The sequence below is a fragment of the Panthera pardus genome, unplaced genomic scaffold (assembly GCF_024362965.1).
Source record: "Panthera pardus isolate Hobbes unplaced genomic scaffold, ASM2436296v1 HiC_scaffold_22, whole genome shotgun sequence".
Taxonomy (NCBI): Eukaryota; Metazoa; Chordata; class Mammalia; order Carnivora; family Felidae; genus Panthera; species Panthera pardus.
The window spans coordinates 5,257,699-5,268,447 of NW_026526788.1; the positions used below are offsets into that span (position 1 = coordinate 5,257,699).

Genomic DNA, 10,749 nt, shown 5'->3' on the forward strand with positions numbered 1-10,749 from the left:
AATTGTGGGTTTATTGCCAAGCTCTCTATTTTGCTCTGGGCCTTCAGTACTGTGTTGAATAAAAGTGGTGAGAGTGGTATCCTTGTATTGGTCCTGATCTTAGAGGAAAAACATTCCGCTTTTCACAGTTGAGAATGACGCTAGCTGTGGCTTTGTCATATATGATGTTGAGATATGTTTTCTCTAAATTCACTTACTTGAGAGTTTTTATCATGAACAGATGTTGAATTTTGTCAGATGCTTTTTCTGCATCTATTGAGATGATCATATGGTTTTTATCTTTCATTTTGTTAATGTGGTGTAGCCTGTTGATTAATTTGAGGATATTTAACTATTCTTGCATTCTTGGAATAAATCCCACTTGACCATGGTGAATCTTTTTAATGTATTGTTGAATTCAGCTTGCTAATATTTTGTTGGGGATTTTTGCATCTATATTCATCAGGGATATTTAACCTGTAATTGTTTTTTGTTTTTTTTTTGTTTTGCTTTTAGGTGTCTTTATAGTTTTGGTATCAGGGTAATGCTGACCTCATACAATGGATTTGGAAGTTTTCCTTCCTCTTCTATTTTTTGGAATGGTTCGAGAAGGATAGGTATTAACTCTTCTTTAAATATTTGGTAGAATTCACCTGTGAAGCCATCTAGTCCTAGACTTCTATTTGTTGGGATTTTTTTTTTTTTTTTTTGCCAGTTCAATTTCATTACTAGTAATAAGTCTGTTCAGATTTGCTGTTTCTTCTTGATTCAGTCTTGGAAGATTGTGTTTCTAGGAGTTTATCCATTTCTTCTAGGTTGTCCAACTTGTTGGCATATAATTTTTTGTGGTACTGCCTTATAATCCCTTTTATTTTTGTGATGTTGCTGGTTACTGCACCTTTTTCATTTATTTTACTTTATTTTCATTTCTTTTATATTTACTTTACTTATTTGAGTCCTCTCTCTCTTTTTCTTGATAAGTTTGTCTAAAAGTTTATCACTTTTGTCACTCTTCAAAGAACCAAGTCATGGTTTCATAGATCCTTTCTGTTGTTTTTTAACCTCTGTTTCACTTATTTCTGCTCTAATCTTTATTATTTTCTTCTTTTTGCTAGCTTTGGACTTGTTCTTTTGCTAGCTCTTTTAGTTGTAATATTAGTTTATTTATTTGAGATTTTTCTTATTTCTCGGGGTAGGCCTGTGTTGCTATATACCTCCCTCTTAGAGCTGCTTTTGCTGCATCCCAAAGACTTTGGACCATTGTGTTTTCATTTTTATTTTTCGCCACATATTTTTAAATTTCCTCTTTGATTTCTTGGTTGACCCATTCATTGTTTATTAGCATATTGTTTATCTTCCATGTATTTGTGTTCTTTCCAGATTTTTTTTTCTTATAATTGATTCCTAGTTTCATGTGGGTGTGGTCAGAAAAGAAACTTGATGTGATTTCAGTTTTCTCAAGTTTATTGAGACTTTTTTGTGGCCTAACATGTGATCTATTTTGGAGAATGTTTCGTATGCAAATGTAAAGAATCTGTATTCTGTTTTGGATAAAGTGTTTTGTATGTATCTGCTAGGTCCATCTGATTTAATGTGTCATTAAAAGCCATTGTTTCCTTGTTGATTTTCTGGCTGGATAATCTATCCATTGATGTAAGTGAGGTGTTAAACTCCTCTACTGTTATTGTATTATTGTTAGTTTCTCCTTTATGTCTGTTAATAATTGTTTTACGTGTTAAGGTGCTTCTATGTTGGGTGTATAGATATTTACAATTGTTATATCATCTTGTCGAATTTTTCCTTTTATCATTATGTAGTGCCCTTCTTTGTCTCTTAGTGCAGTCTTTGTTTTAAAGTCTTTTGTCTAATGTAAGTATTATTACCCCTGCTTCTTTTTTGCTTCCATTTGCATGGTATGCTTTTTCCAGCCCTTCATTTTCAGTCTGTACCTGTCTTTAGGTGTAAAGCGAGTGTCTTCTAAGCATCACATAGCTGAGTCACCCTGTGTTTCTTTATTAGAACATATAGTCCATTTACATTTAAGGTAATTGTTGATATATATATATATATATATATACTGACATTTTGTTAGTTGTTTTCCAGTTGTTTTTGTAGTTCTCTGTTCCTTTCTTTTTATCTTGCTTTCTTCTCTTATTTGATGGCTTTCTTTAGTGTTATATTTGGATTCCTTTCTCTTTATTTTTTGCATATCAATTACAGATTTTTAATGTGTGGTTACAATTAGGTTCATATATAACATCTTATGTGTATAGCAGTCTATATTAAGTTGATGATTACTTAATTTTGAACACATCCTAAAAGCACTAAAATTTAACCGACTTTCACATTTATGTATAAGATGGCATGCTTTACCTCTTTTTATTTTATGTATCCCTTGATTGATTTTTGTAGATATAATTGATTTTACTACATTTGTGTTGTAACCTTCATACTGGCTTTATATGTGATTAATCTACTACCTTTATTTATGTTTGCTTTTACCTATGAATTTTTAAACTTTCATTAATGTTCTTCCAGTTATGGTCTTTTCTTTCAAATCAGTTCTCTAACATTTCTTGTAAGGCTGGCTTAGTGGTCATGAATTCCCTTAATTTTTGTTTTCTGGGAAACTCTTTATCTCTCCTTCTATTCTGAATGATAACCTTCCTGGGTAGAGTATTCCTGGTTGTAGGTTTTTTCCTTTTAGCACTTGGAATATATTATGTCATTCCTTCTGGCCTGCAAAGTTTCTGCTGAAAAATCAGCTGATATCCTTATGGGATTTCTTTTGTATGTAACTATTTTCTTTTCTCTTGCTGCTTTAAGAATTCTCTCTTTATCATTACTTTTTGCCATTTTAATTATCATATGTGCTGGTATAGAACTCCCTGGATTAATATTGGTAGGGGCTCTCTATGGTTCCTGGATCTAAATATCTGTTTCCTTCCCTAGATTAGGGAAGTTTTCAGATATTATTTCTTCAGATAAGTTTTCTGCCCCCCTTCTCTTTCTCTTCTCATTCTGGGATCCTTTTAATGTGAATGTTATTGTGCCTGATGATGTTGCTGACTTCCCTTAACCTATTCTCATTTATTATTATTCTTTTTTTTTTTCTTTTTGCTGTTCAGCTTGATTACTTTCCATTAACCTGTCTTCCAGATCACTGATCCATTCTTCTGCCTCCTCTAATCTGCTATTGATTCCCTCCAGTGTTTTTTCTTATTTTTGTTATTGAATTATTTTTTTTTTAATTTCAGATATTTTTTTACTTCTTCAAGTTTATTTATCAGGAGTGACTGAAATAAAAACTGTAATTGAGTCCCATCATCATGGAAATGGCTTTAAGAGAAAACTGGTCAGATGAATATCATTCCCTCCCATTTCAACCAGTAAATAGTTGCTATTGATAAATAGCCAACAATCTGTCAAGAATGCTCAAGATATGTTATATAATATTGCATGCCTGTTCACACGGGGGATAAGCTAGGAAATAACCTATGTGAACTTATTGATTTCATCATACAAGACCAGCACAAAAGCACTACCTATGTCTCTGAGAACATTGGACTGTGCACAGTTGACAAACGCTTTGGCTCCTTCATCCCAAGCAATCTTCCTCCAGCAGTCAAGTGAGCCCGCATACATGATGTCAGTTCGTTCACACCCTGACTACATCATCATATGACAGCGAACAGTGTCAAACAGATAGAATGTCAACCCAGCAGCCACTGTGACAGAATGTGTGATCATCCAGCTGATGAAGATGTGAGTATTGTTGGGATCTGGAAGCATTCCCTTTGCAGTGTCAAAAGATACCGAAGTAGGCAACTTGGTAGGTGATGATACCCTACAAAGACACACTAAATGCTTGGCACAGGCCCTTAATCCCATGAGATTTGTAGATCTTAACCAGGCAGCCACTGAGGCCTCTGAATTCCCCTTTAGCTCCAGCTTTGCCACATCAGCTGCTAAACGCATATGGGCAAAATTAAGAGGATACACAGAACACAAGGATATATAACCCCAGCAGCACTACCTGATGCCAGATTCCCTGCAAAGTAGCACCAAAACTGGGTTCTCTTGTCCACACCACCCAGGAAGGTCTGCTTGTGTTTATCTTTGAAGGCAAAGTTGAGAGCCTGGGTAGGAAAGTATCTGATGACATTGGCCAAGTTACCACACCAGGACAGGGCTGCCTGCTCCTTAGGGATATGAGCCATGCAGTCTATAGTGCCCTTGTATTGCTTATCTGTGGTGATTTGCCTACTGGCATGCTGCACCTGCAGCAGCAGCTTGACCTGCTTGATGGGAACTATCGTGGTCTTAGAGATGGCCACGGCCAATTCAGCCACCACGAAGTCCTTGGCAATGAAGGATACAGCAGCATCTGTCATGCTGAAAGGAAAGAGGAGGGAGGCAACTGCCTGGTTATTGAATTCTTCATCTCTGACTTGTTCTGTTTTATGTTTTCTATCTCTTTGTTGAAGTCCAAGAACTCCACTCTTCTCAAGTCCAGTAAGTGTCTTTATGATCATCACTTTGAATTCTTTATTAGACATATTGCTTATCTTCCTTTCACTTAGCTGTTTGCTGTGATTTTGTCCTGCTCTTTCATTTAGGACATATTCCTCCATATCCTCATTTTGTCTAACTCTCTGTGTGATTCTCTGCATTAGGAAGGCCAGCTTTGTCTCTTGGTCTTGAAAGTAGTGGCCTTGTATAAAAGAGGTACTGTGGTTCCCTGAGCACAATGCCCCCTAGTCACCAGAACCAGATGCTCCAGCATCTTGCTACCTAGGCTGGGGGAGGGGAAGAGAAAAGGCACCTACCAGCATTTTTGTTCTTGGAGAAGTCCCCTAACAATCCCTGCCCCTCCAGCACATGCTTTGAGATTAGTAAATAGGTCTTCATGTATACGTATACCCCAGGTGCTTTTCAAGTTGCTGCTTCAGTGCTGTGTTTCAGGCCAGGTGGTTACATATGCTGGCTCTTTAAGGACATAGATTCCATTTCCTACCTCACTCTGACTCTTTTCGAGTTAAGCCTGCTGATTTTTAAAGTACCCAGAGATAAGACCCGCTGGTTTTCAAAGCCAGAAGTTATGGGGACTCACCTTCCCAGAGCAGATCTCCAGTGCCTAGGGTGCCGATGTGGGGTCTGACCCTCTGCTCTCTCGGCTTGTGGTCTCTTACCTGGGGTTTGGTTCCCAGCTGCTTCTCAACCCTGCTACCCTTTTCAATGTGGCCTCATCTCCACGATTCACTGTGGAAGGTCTTAACACACTTTCCAGTCTGTTGGGTCTTTGGGTCATTTCCAGAGTTTGTTGCACAAATGTGGCCGTTAGCTCGGTGTGTCTGTGGGATGAGGTCAGCTCAGGATTCTCCTCTGCCATCCTCCTCCATCTCTCATGAAAATACTTATTTAGCAACATAATTTTGCTGAAATGAAGGCAAGAAAACACATTTTGTAAAATAAATATATACTTTTGTATAAGTTAGTCAAATACCACTAACCCATTTCTAAGGTCTAAATATTTGTGTCCCCCCCCCCCCCCCAATTCGTATGTTGAAATCCTAACCCCTCAGGAGGTAGGGCCTCTGGGAGGTGATTAGGTCACAAGGGAGGAGCCTTCCTGAATACTATTCGTGCCCTTATAAAAGAGATCCCACAGAGCTCCTAGCTCCTTCTGCCATGTGGGGGTACAGGAGAAGTCTGACCTGGATGAGGACCCTTACCTGACCCTGCAGGCACCCTGACCTCAGACTTCCAGCCTCCACAACTATGAGAAATGATTTCTGTAGTCTATAAGCCACCTAGTCTGTGGCGTTTTCTTATAGCAGTCTGAACAGATACCCACCAATAGGACTCGCAGATACGCAAGATTTTAATTCATCCATCTTTGACTTTTTGCAACTTTTAGTCATATAAAAAGTATACCTTTAAATGTACTGTGTAATGTTGCCATGATGAAGCCATACTTATCAAGGTAAAGGATAGAACATATTTTGTTTTCAGCTTGATTCATAATCTTTACTAGCCATATGAACACGGGCTCCCATTTGTTCCAAATTCCTAAAAACAGGCCAGGATAGGCTGCAATAATGTGCAACATATTCATAATCCTTGTGAATGAAAACATATTGCAATCGCCCATTTAAAAACAGATTCTCAGATGAGATTTTAAAATGTCACTGTAGGCTGGGCATAGTAGGTAAAATGAACACAAAATCTTAGGGAAAAAAGGTAAAAATAAAGGATTGAACAATATATGTACTGAGGAAATGCCACAAAAAAGAAAGATGAGATAATATCAGATAATGTAATATCATTCAAGGCCAGAAATGTTAAACAAGTAAATAGGGACTTCATATTTGTGGAATATAGAATTCTATACACCTAACAAGACAACTGTGAGCTATTAAAATGGTTTAGGAATACAAAAAAGAGAAATAGATAAATACATAATTATAGTGACATACTTTAATATACTTCTCCAAGGAATCAACAAATAATTCATAACAACAGAAATGCATGGGGTTTGAGTGAACAACATAGTGTAAGCTTAGATAATAGATAATAGATTCATAGATATATAAATAGATACATGTATACATATATAGTAGATAGAGTGATGGATTTACCCCGCAGGGGCTATAAATATTACAAACACCCATGGATTCATTTGAGATCTTAAATCAATGCAGCAAGAATGGAATGTTCATACTGGTATAGGACAATGGAATGAAGGAGGTGGGCGCAGATTTCCATTTGGGGAGATCTGATAGGATCTGGTGAGCAAAGACTTGGAGGAAAACAGGTGGTTGGGAGGAAATGTTCCAGGCAGAGGGACTCCAGGGGCCAGCCGGCACAAGGGCTCTAAAGCAGGGAAGTGCTTAGGGAGTTTGAAGAACCATAAGATGGTCCGTAAATCCCTTTGACAGACAGCTCCGGGCCTTTCACGTGTGGGTCTTTCTGCTGCAAATGCCCTCTTTCCCATTCATATCTGGAAAATGTCCACGCACACTTTAAGCTGAGCTCAAAGTTTACGTCCTCAGCGAAGGTCCCCAGCTCTCCCGGGAAGGATGTGTCCCTCTGTCCTTTGCGCTCCCAGCACTTGGCCCGTACGTAGCTCGGTATTTGCATTGATCACCTTGTAGCTTGTGGATTTCATGCCTGACTCCCACCTCCAAACTAGGAACAAAGGAAAGGTAAGGACTCAGCTCTGCTTCCCCATAGGTCAGGCTTGGTACCTGAGACCTTAAGGAAGTGTTTGTGGATCAAGCAAGGGACGTCCTGTACTAAGCGATGCAAGTCCTCTTTCGGCTACTTGTTTCCTGTCTTGCGTGCAAGTGGCAAGTGTGCTCCTAAGTGCCTTCTGCGGGCAGTGGCAAGGTCTCTGTGCCATGCGGAATAACCGGGAGCTAATCAACCTCTGCTCTGGGTAGAGCTGGGAGGATCAAAGGACAGACGTGAAAGGAGTGGCGAGGGTTAACTGACAGCACAAAATGAATGTGGTGTCCTATCCCCCAGGCTTCTGGAAGGATCTCTGTCAGCTAAGTCTGGCAGAATGTATGGGATAGGCTGCTGAGCGGGGAGGAGAATGGCATCAGGGAGGCAACCTGAGGCCAGGACTACGTCTGCGTCACTGAAGCAACCCCAGACCGGTGGCACGGTTGAAGAGATGTCTGCTGATATGTGAGTGGGTGACCGAAAGGGTCAGAATTTGGGCCAGAAAGAGTTGAGATGGGCTCCAGTGATGGAGGGGACCTCATATCCAATGTCCCAGCCAAAGCCAGCTATTTACAATTTTAAGAGACCTGCTTTGCCCCAACTCTGAACAATTGTATCCCCTCTTGCTCTGCCTAGAAGGTTCTTCCCTCCTGTAGGAGGCAGGCCAGAAGCACAACCTTTTGTGAAGCACAACTCTGCCCCATACTTAATGTGAGTCTTACAATTTACACCTGCCGTCTGTAACTTTGCTGTCCAGCTGCTGGCCGTGTGTGGCTATCGGGCATTTGAAATGTGACTAGTCCAAGTTAAGATGTGTTTAAGTTAATGGGCGCCTGGGTGGCTCAGGTGGTTAAGCGTCCGACTTCGGCTCAGGTCGTGATCTCACAGTCCATGAGTTCCAGCCCCGCGTTGGGCTCTGTGCTGACAGCTCAGAGCCTGGAGCCTGCTTGGGATTCTGTGTCTCCCTCTCTCTCTCTCTCTCTGCCCCTCCCTCAGCTGTGCTCTGTCTCTCTCTCAAAAATAAATAAACATCGAAAAAAATTTTTTTAAAGATGTGTTTAAGCTAAAATACATGCTAGATTTAGAAGACTTAGTATGAAGGGCACCTGGGTGGCTCCGTTGAGCATCTGACTCTTGATTTCGGCTCAGGTCATGATCCCAGGGTTGTGGGTTCGAGCCCCATGTCAGGCTCTGTGCTGAGCGTGGAGCCTGCTTGAGATTCTCTCTCCCTCTGCCCCTCCCCTGCTCGTGCTCTCTCTCTCTCTCTCTCTCTCTCTCTCAAATAATAAAAAAAAAGAAGACTTAGTATGAAAGAAAAGTAAACTACCTGATTAATTACAGGATAAAATGATAATATTTTAAATATATTGGGTTAAAGGAAATATATTACTGCAATTAGTTTCGTCTCTTCCTATTGTACTGTGTTAATGTGGCTACTAGAAATTGTAAAGTTGCAGCCCTATGAAAGGGGGATAATGGAGCTCCTACTTCAGGGGGTGCTTATAGAGAGATTAAATGGGATCATAATTATGAAACGTTTAGCCCAGTGCCTGATGAATGCTCAGAAATGTTTAGCCCAGTGCCTGACAAATGTTTGCCTGAGCAAATGCTCAGAAAAGAGATCACCACGTTATTACTGCAGTATTTCATGGACTCTACTACTCCCATTTTTGTTCCCGCATTTCTGCCTCTTGGACACTTGGATGTGTCCTACAGTTGACAGTAGAGTCCCCAGATCCCAGTTATAAAACATAGTCGTCACCGACTGCCTACCCTTAGCCATCCAAACTTGTGGCGTCAGTGGCTTAGACGAAAATCTAGGAGATCTGAAGGGGGCGCTCTTAACCTCTACCAATCAAAATGTTAAGGGAAGGGGGTGGGCAGAGGGCAACTCCAGCTTGTTGAGCAACATCCCCAAAAGAGGAATGAAAACTGGGCGCCTCATACCTACTTACAAAGTGGGCAGCATTGTCCATCACCCTTTTGTGGCTCTGAAAAGTTTTCACAGCCCAGGGAGGCGGGGCGCCTGGGTGGCTCAGTGGGTTAAGTGTCTGAGTCTTGACTTCTGCTCAGGTCGTGATCTCACAGTCGTGAGCTTGAGCCCCGTGTTGGGAGGCTTCCCCAGAGAGAATCAGCTTAAGATTCTCTCTCTCTCCTTTCTTTCTGTCCCTCCCCCATTCTCTCTCTCTTTCTCTCTCTCTAAAAAAACAGCAAACACACAAAAAAACTTTTAAGGGCCAAGAGAAGGGAAGGGGAGAAGATGAGGACTTGCTCAAAGTGCTTAAAAGCATAGGTGGGGAGATTGGTGGAAAAACACATTGGTGACTAGGTCAGAGAGGGATTCCAGGGACTAGAGCTCTCAATATAAAGAAGCTTTAGGAATACAATAGCTTAGTCATTTCTGCTTTTGTTTTCCTTCTTATGTGTGTATGTGATATGATTTTTAAAAATTCATACATAAATATGCCTAAATAAGTTTACTAAATTTAAGATTAGAACCCTAGTTAAGAAAAAGGAATTGCATTACGGTTTAATTGGGAATCCTTTTTCTTTTCTTAGTGGAACATAAAATAACGGTGCAAATTATTTATAATGAATGCATCTTTGATTTGGTGAAACATGGTATTCTCTTCAAAGGACTTCTCTTCCTTGAAGTCCAAGGTCAAGTGACCTCTCAAATACAACATTAATAACTTACACTTACCTTTTTCTTTGTCCTATAATACTTCTCTATAGTACTACCTATAAAATTTCTTTCTTATGTTTGTTGTTTGTTGTCTCCCTGTTAGAACGCACATTCCACGAGGGCAGGAGTGCTCATCTGTATCGTTCCCTGATGTCTCGCAAGCCCCTAGACCAGTGCCTGGCACACACAGAATAAGCAGACGAGTGAAATCCTTTTGTGTGTCGGGCACTGTTCTGAGTGCTTTGCCGGGATAATTTCATTTAACATTTACAAGCAACCTAAGGTAAGTATGACTACCATTCACATTCTCCGTTGAGGAGACCAACATAGGCAAAGTTCCAGTAACCTGCCGAAGGTCACATAGCTTGTCTTCGGGGGAGGCAGGATTCAAGCCATCTTGGCTCCAGAATCTACACTTTGCTGCCTCTACTACAGCCTATATTTCCCTTCTGGATCGCTTTGGGAGAACTCCTATGTGAGCTCCCACTGTCCTGGGCACAGGCATGCCTCTACCATAGCTCTCACTCCAGTGTGTTAGAGGACAACGTGCCCCCCGTCCCCCACTAGACTGAGCTTCTCGAGGGCTGAGACCTGTCCTCGTTCATCTTTTCCCCCCACAGCCTGGCACTGTGCCTGGCACTGAGCAGGTGCCTAATGTCTATGAAATAAACTGGCTGCGTGAGTACAGAGCAGGAAGCATGACAGAGGATTCATAGGTCCCTGACTAGCAGACAAAAGACTTGTGGAACCAATGAAAAGGGAAAAACTGTTCTGGAGAGAAGACACCATGGGTCCAGTTTTGAGCTTACTGGACTAATGGAAGGACATACAAGTGGGGATGTCCAGTAGGGACT

The 10,749-nt window shown here is 40.9% G+C and overlaps 1 pseudogene; it reads right to left on the reverse strand.

Annotated features, from left to right (window-relative positions):
• Positions 1–3,474: 3,474 nt before the first annotated feature.
• Positions 3,475–4,373, reverse strand: LOC109248983 (ADP/ATP translocase 2-like; annotated as a pseudogene).
• Between the last annotated feature and the right edge of the window lie 6,376 nt (positions 4,374–10,749).